The sequence below is a fragment of the Oreochromis niloticus genome, linkage group LG9 (genome assembly GCF_001858045.2).
Source record: "Oreochromis niloticus isolate F11D_XX linkage group LG9, O_niloticus_UMD_NMBU, whole genome shotgun sequence".
Taxonomy (NCBI): Eukaryota; Metazoa; Chordata; class Actinopteri; order Cichliformes; family Cichlidae; genus Oreochromis; species Oreochromis niloticus.
This window is the reverse complement of record NC_031974.2, coordinates 10553364-10561610: the sequence shown is the minus strand read 5'-3', so window position 1 is coordinate 10561610 and position 8247 is coordinate 10553364.

The window sequence follows — 8247 nt, the reverse complement described above, 5'->3', positions numbered from 1 at the left end:
TCTGTCAGACTATGTTATCCTTGGCCTTTTTTTTTCACAGATGTAAATTTAACGAACATTTAGAATGCTATTTGCTAATTAAAACATGTCTTTTAATTAAAGTACTACCGTTATTTTTTAAAATTTTCTTTTCAAGTTACTGTAGAGCAAATTATTTCATCCAGGCATAGATGTGATTGACTGAAGTGAAAATGTAAAAATGACAAGTCTACTGTGTTTTTGTTCTGATGAAACCCAACAAACAACTTCCTCCTTTTCCTGCTTGTGGGAAAAATCATTATCTAATGAGAGCAATGTTTGGGGAAGCTGGAAATAGCTCAATGAATATTTTAGAACCACTTGCACCAGCAGCTATTTGCTAAGAGCTACTTGCAGAGCGGTTCAAGAAGAAAGAAAAAAAAAGTGGTGGGGTGCACTGTGGGGAGTTGAGGCGTGCCACTTCTCAGTCTCACATACAGTTGATTTCCTTAGCACTAATCTTTGAGAGACAGATCTGGGATTAGAGAATCAGGACCATATCACCAGGTAATCCAGCTTGCATCTCAATGGCAGAGGTCACGCAAGTCAGCGTCTGCTGCTAAATATGGCCTCCAGCTGGTGTTCTGCAGAATGGCAGAAAGAATCCGGTGAGATAATCTTCTCACCTACTCCAACAAGCTGTGTTTGTAGGTCAACTCACTGAAACAGGTTGCTGAGTTGTGAATACTCTGAAAGTTAAAATATTGCTTTCTAGTCTCTTTTAGATTACCAGAAGGTAAAATATAAATGTAGGTTATTTAAGAAAAAAAATAAGCATTTAAAAGCATATAAATAAAGAGAGAAGTAAGGTTCCTCTTTACACTGTCCAAAAGAACCATGTCTTACCATAGGGTCGGAAGGAATTGTGTCCCTACCACCATATTTAACAAATTCAGACCTCCAGACATCACACTTACAAACTAGAGGCTCTCGACAGAGTGCATCCAAGATTGGAGAATCACATAATCTTTACTGTGAACTCCCATGTCAGTTGCTGTTACACCTAGCCCAATCAATACTATCCACCCATAACAGCCCTCCAGCATTGCATGCTGACCTATGGAGGCAGAGGCAGTTACCTCTGAGGTTGATATAGAAGTTGAAATACATCTTTTGTTCCGACCATATCCTCAACTATGAAAGAGCCTTTCAAATGTAACACTTCCTCAATTTCACCTTTTAAGTGTGACATGACAAGTCTTAGAGAAGATCTACTTTGTAGCAACAAATCTATGAAAAGGAATAAAATATAATAGTAAATTATTCTACTTTCTGTGGTGTCCATTTCAGTCTTTTTCCTTTTGATAGTTACAGTTATAGTCCTGGAAGTAAAGTTTCATAGAATTTGATATAATTGTCATTTAAGTTGTTTTGAGTTGTGGTTCTTCAAATATCAATGGAACCCAGTAAACTTGTATCATAAGTATGATAGGAATCTAGCAGAGGAACTGCAAACTCCTGTTAGATATGAATAACAATCCCATTATTTTCATGTATCTTATATTTTAAATAAACCTGTTTATCTGTGCAAGAATCATCACATAATTCAACCTCTGTCTCGAATTAAAGACAATGTGTCCGGTCAACCTGAGAGGCCATGAGTAATCCCCGTCTACCAACTCCAAATTCCACACCCAGAATTTGCATTCAAATTACAGATTTGTTGAGTAATCACCATCCACTCCATCACTCTCGCCCCAAACAATGCAATGAGAGGTAACTGCTGAGCAGAGTCATTTGGAGTCCAGTGTGCTAATACAGCCTTTGCAATGCAAGGGCAGCATCTTAATCTCTTACCTCATTAAGTTGTATAATGTGCAATAAAATTCTCATTCCAAGCACAGGAGAGAAGAGTTTAGACTCCAGAGTCCAGCGTTATTTCCAGTCACAGTGGTGGCAAAATCCCACATGGACATCAGCAGGTGCATTGTGTGAAAAGCAGCACAGCACACAGCAAGTGTAAGACACTTTTATCCAGGCTTGAAGTTATTAGCTGATTAATCCATTCTTATTAACTCAGGGAAATAAACAGATAAAGAGATTGCTGTTGCATGACTGATTTGTAATAAATCCTTATTCTCTTATTTTTTTATCGTTTTATTTGTTTATTTTTTTGGCTAAAGATCTCTGAACTTTTAAAATGTCATCACTGTAATCTTTCTAACCAGCTGGCAGCATTAAAAAAAGAAAAAGAAGGAACAAATACATCCACTGGAGAAATACAAATAATGAATCTGTTTGTGAACATAATTTAGTTCTGTAAAAAACAAAGCCAAATTTAAAAAAAAAAATGTAGCTAACATAACATTACGTAACATTTTCATTAGTAAGTTACATGATAAATAAATAATAATAATAAATATATATGTAGATACATTATTATCCAGCTCTTTTCTTAACCACCTGTCGAGCTTGTGGTCAAGTGTGGGCAGGGGTGTATCCAGAAGAGGGGCAGAAGAGGGGCTCTTGCCACCCCCTGCAGGGCACACTTAAAAGGACCTTTACAGCCAGTTTAAAATGACCAGTTAACATGTTCATACACATGAACTGTGGGAGGAAACCCATATAAGCTCAGGGAGAACCTGCAAAAAAAAAAAAAAAATCGTACCAGGTCATTCAATTTTCTTGCTATGAAGAAAAAATAATAATTTCTATTAAGATACACTGACAGCGTAATGTCAGACTGTATTTAAACTTTTTTTCTTCTGTAATGGGATCCCATCAAACTACACTCCTGCTTCAGTGACACAATAACAATTCATCCTGAGATATAGAATCTCTTGTCAAATATAATGGATTAGGACACAAATGGGCCATCTCATCGATCCAGTCTCAAGGGTGCTTTAAATTGTTTCACTACCACTTTAACACTATGGCAGTGAAAGCAAGAGAGAGCCTCCGCTCACCATGCTTATTAGTGAACATCCCTAATATAGCCCAGCGATGGTAATTAACAAACTAGATTTTAAATCTCAGAGAGACCGTTTAGGATACTCCAGACAGCCTTTAGTCCAGACGCCTTAGATTTTTCCTGCTTGCATCGCCAACACTCTCTCCGGGGCTTTGCCTGCTCCAGAAATTTCTGTAGGAATGCCTACGCTTCGGCTCTGTCAGTCCGAGTGATCTTCAGGAGGAATGGCCCTGAAGAGATAAGGCAGTCGGACAATGAGCATGTCCACCTGGAAAGGCGAGATTCTCCATCACAGGGCCCAGGGTTACTAAGGTGTCAGTGGCTCTCCCACTGTGCTACAGTGAAGAAGTGCCATATCCTCAGTGGTCCTTGGCAGATACAGAAGACCTCCTGGCACAGCTATTGCCACTGACTGCAGTGTCTGATTTTATTCTAAAGTGAGAATCCAAAATTAAAGCTGCACTAAGCAGGAATGTTACATAAAAAGGACAAAGTGTCACCAGTGGGCAGCACTCAAAATGAGACCCAGGAGAGGAGCAGTGCTAGCACTTTTTACTTTGTGTCTGGACCTGCTGTTTATGGTCAAAGCACTGCTACCTAAAGGCAATGCAAGTAAAAGCAAGCAAACTCAGATGAAGATTTGTCAGTGGGTTTCATCTGGAGGCAAGGCAGTTGATTTACTCTGCTGACAGATATATGGAAGAAAAGCTGTGATTATCCCCTTGCTAATCTGCAACATGTCTATTTTTCACATATAATTTGTGAACATGTGCCATTACATATATTCTAATGGTATATTTCTTTCAGCAAGTTTAAAAAATATCCTCCTCCTTTCTATAGCAACCCCAACCAAGCACATGCTATAGTGTCGCTGTGATGTTATAATTTTTCCAAGCATACTGAAAATTTAAACTGCAGGAAATTGAGGAAAAGAACATGAAACATGGCCACATCCACTGCTGAGATCACCAGGATCTGAACCTTGGCCTTTTAAATAAATAAAAAATAATAATAATAACAACATAACTAGTGTGTGGTCCTTTGATCGTGTCAGCAAACCAGCAGGACAGCTGAACGAGCCAAGACACGTAGACATAACTGGAGGAAAGGAAAGAAAAGAGAAAAGACTCAGATATAACATAAGCAGAGTTATGAGATTGTAGATTGTATTGTGGGCCACTGATTGCAACATTTATGGTGTTAAAGAAATTGTTATCCAAGTGCTCTCCAAATGTCTCAAATTGTGCATGTTTAAAAAGCCTGCTTATAGCTATGGGTATAATGGCGTAGGTAGCGCAACTGTTAGCTAATGTTAGTTTACAACTGTTCTGACAATAATTGAACTCTGTGATTTAGCCATTCTGGTTTAAAGGATTTTGCACCTTATGGATTATACTCATAACCCACATACCTAATTATATACTTTTTGTGAGCCAACATATCAGAGTGTTGTTGTGCCTTTCCTTGAAAACAAAAGTGTCCTGAACCATAATAAAATTCTGGAGCGAGGTACAAACCACAGGCAAACTGAAAATGAAAGAGTGAAATACAAACTTAACTAAATGGCCTCAACTGATAAGATTTAGCTTTTTCCTCCAGCTGACATTCAAGCTGACATTTAACACTTTTTATTTCTTTAATTTCTTACAGAATGTGACAGGTGTCTCGCTCAACATCTAGAAACTCACTAGATGGGAAAAAGTTTCAGCTAGTGCGCAGAAAGTTATCGCTACAGACAGAAGAGAGACAGAAGATTAGATACCAATGTATGTCAAGCAAGCATTAATGGTTATTTGATATAAAACCGTTATTTTTTTATTCTTGAGTTTATTGGCTCAACATCAGACTGTGCACTGGAGCTTGGGAGAAGTTTTATTTGACACTTCAGCAGCATATAAATGGACTGTTCAAATATTAGTCTTCTAAAGTTATGGCTGAACTTTAAAAAAGGGAAAAATAAGGGAATCGGTTACATTTTTCAAATCTTTGTGTATTTTCTGAAATTGCACCCTTAGAACAATTAACCAAAAAAGAACAAAAAGAATAATAAAGAAGTAGATACATACCTCAGCTACAATTACCTGAGTATCCAAACCTTTATGTTTTCACTACACAACTGTATCACTCATAACTGTCTGATCACTCATCAAGTGATTTCTATAAATGTAAAAGCACATGAATAAGCATATGGGAGAAATGAAAGAGAAATAATTATTGCTTACAGGAAGTCCATTTTTTAGAGAATCTTGTGATCAATGCCCAGGTGGAACTGTCCCCCAAAGCTCTGGCTTTTGCTACAGTCACACTAGGGAAAATAGCGTTTGGAGACCATCTCACCAGCAAGGTTATTGCTACTGCGTGCAATGAATTTGGATGTTGCCTTTGAAATGGTTGCTTCAAAGACAGGGACCAGGTTTGTGAGAGCTAGTTCACTTTTGTAAGATTTTTTTGAGCCAAGATGGTGATAAAATGGTAAAAATCTCAGTCTGCTACCAGTTTGTGACTGATTTACAAGCCGAAAATTGAAACTCTGAATGCAAGTAATGAATGTGAATTTCTGTGCATGCAGATAGCAACAGAGTTCAGTCAGAATCTTGTATATTTGAAACAGAAATTCAAAAACTCCTTCACAAAGAATGATGTAGTTGCTACAATTATTTGCAATCGGTTATTGAATGTGAAAAGCAAGGAGTCTGCTGCCCTATTTTTTTAGTCTTGCAAGACAGAGCCATTAGACAGCACAGGTAATTCTAGTTACCGGTGTTCCAGTGAAGCATTTAGAGTTCAACATTCAGAGAAAAATTAAATAGGACATGAGAAGTGGTTTATCTGAGGAAAAATACAAAACTAAAAGACAGCATGCAGCTGCCTCTGGAGCAATGTCCCCGACCAAGCGAGCATCCAGTTTAAGTTAATTTAGTTCATATTTGCCTGTTTAGGGACAATAGCTGTGGTGTGTCAGTGGTCCCTGAGGTTATTATGGGGAAAAATAATTATCTCCTATTTGGGGTGCTGACATAAAAAGTGACCACACGAGCAGTGCCACAGTTCATCTTTTGCCCTCAAATGCACACTGTGTCGTAAACTAGTTATTATTGTGATAAAGTTATTTTTAAAACGAACTGCCATAATATTTGCATGATTATCATAACAAAAGACAATTAAAATGACAGGTAATTAATAGATTACATAATTTGTTATGACCTTGTCAATCAAAATGACAATGCGACCCTCTAACGGCGTATCAGAATACTTACTGATGTGAGGTCTCAGAACTCAATTTCATAAATCACACCTTCATTGATTTATTATAAGATAGACTAAGAGTTGTCATTTGTCATCTCTTGACAATTCCTGAGATTGCTAAATTATGAGACTCTTCAAAAGTTGTAATAACTGTCAACAACTAAGAGCTCTGAAAAGAAGCTAATTTATGAATCCAGAACAGGAATATACCTCATATATATATATGAGCGCATGTTCTTTTCCCTTTTCCTGGGACTATCTCACCTAATGAAAAAGTATAATACTTTAAACTTTAAATTAAAGAAAGCAGTTAAGAGCAACAAGAAACAAAAATAATACAAAAACAAATAAATAGATAAATACATAGAATAAGATTAGAAAGGTAAATTTTATATTGCATACTGCGTAGGAGCTTTCATACCTTCAGACCTTCTCACAGCAACAAAAAGAAACCTTGACTTCAGCCTCAAAGGCTGATAGAGAAAGACATCATTAATTATTTTAGAGAAGCTGTTGTTTCTGCCCACCAGTGTGGGAGGAGTTATAAATCCATTTCCAAACTATCTGAAGTCCATCATTCTGCAGTGAAAATAATTATTCACCAGTGGAAAACATCTCAGCTTCGTCTCAGACCCAGCAGGCCTCAGTTAGCATGTTAAATGTTACAGTTCATTACAGTACAATTAGAAACTAGAATTACAAGAATAACCAAGTATTGCTTATTTGGAGGAGTTACCTTTACTTTCTAAAAAGAACATAAGAGTACAGCTTTGGTTTGCAAAAGCTGTATCTGAATGAATCACAAGACTTCTTGAACAATGTCCTTTGGACAAATTTAGACCAAAGTGGTGATTATAGCCCATATAGTTGCATTCAGTTGATTTTGTTGTTTGTTTTTAAATCTTTGAATGGATTAGCTCCATCTTATCTCTCGGACCTTTTAACTAAAAGTACTCCGAGCAGAGTTCTTAGGTCGGCAGATAAGTTGCTTCTGGATATCCCCAGAACCAGACGGAAGAACAGAGGTGACCGAGCTTTTGCGGTTGCTGCCCCCAAGCTCTGGAACAGTCTGCCCCTTAACATTAGGTTGTCGCCAACACTTGACATTTTTAAAAACTGCTTGAAATCACACTTGTATTCTTTAGCTTTCAATTGTGACTAGTCTTTCATCGTATTTTTTTTCTATGACTGTTCACTATTTTCATTATGTACAGCACTTTGGTTCAACCTTTGTTATGTTTTTAAATGTGCTTATAAATAAATTTGATTTGATTTGATTCAGAGAAAACATAGCACATCTGTACACCTCACTACAACTGTCAAGCATGGTGGTTGAAAGATGACAATTTGGGTTTATTTTTTATTTAATTTTGAAGCCACAGGACCGAGAAAACTTTCAGTCAGTGAGTCAGCCATGAAGTCCTCTGCATACCAAATCATTCTACAGTCAAATGTGATCTGTCTGACAGTTAAAGCTAATTGCATCATGCAATAGGAGAATGATCCCAAGCACATGAGCAACAGAATGACTGAAAAAGAAAAGAATCAAGGTGTTGTAAAGGCCCAATCAAAGTTCTGAGCTCAACCAGTTTGAAGTGCTGTGGGGGAACCTTAAGAGAGATGTGCTTAAACAAATCCACAGAAACCTCAATGAACAGAAACAGTGCTGTGAAGAGATGTGTGAGAGACTGATAGTCATATGAAAAACGCCTACTTACTTACTTACCTACAAGCTATTGAATCATGGGGGGTATTTAGTTGTTCACATACACGTTTTTGCTTTTTGCCTCATTGGCTCATTAAGTCCTGGTATGATTCAGACTATGTTCTGATATGTAAAACATTAGAATTGGAAGGGGGACTTTCTTTTTACCATGACTGTACTACAAAATCATCCATGAACCAATGAACTACATAAGGCAGTGCAAGTAGGAGAACTGAACACTTTTGCAATGGTCACAGTGCCCCTTGACTGAACATTATTATGAGTGCAAAGTAGCCTTAAAACCTAAAGTGATCTGCAGTTAGAAGGAATGAAAACGAGCTTCAAAGAGTGTGTCATCTTCCCACTG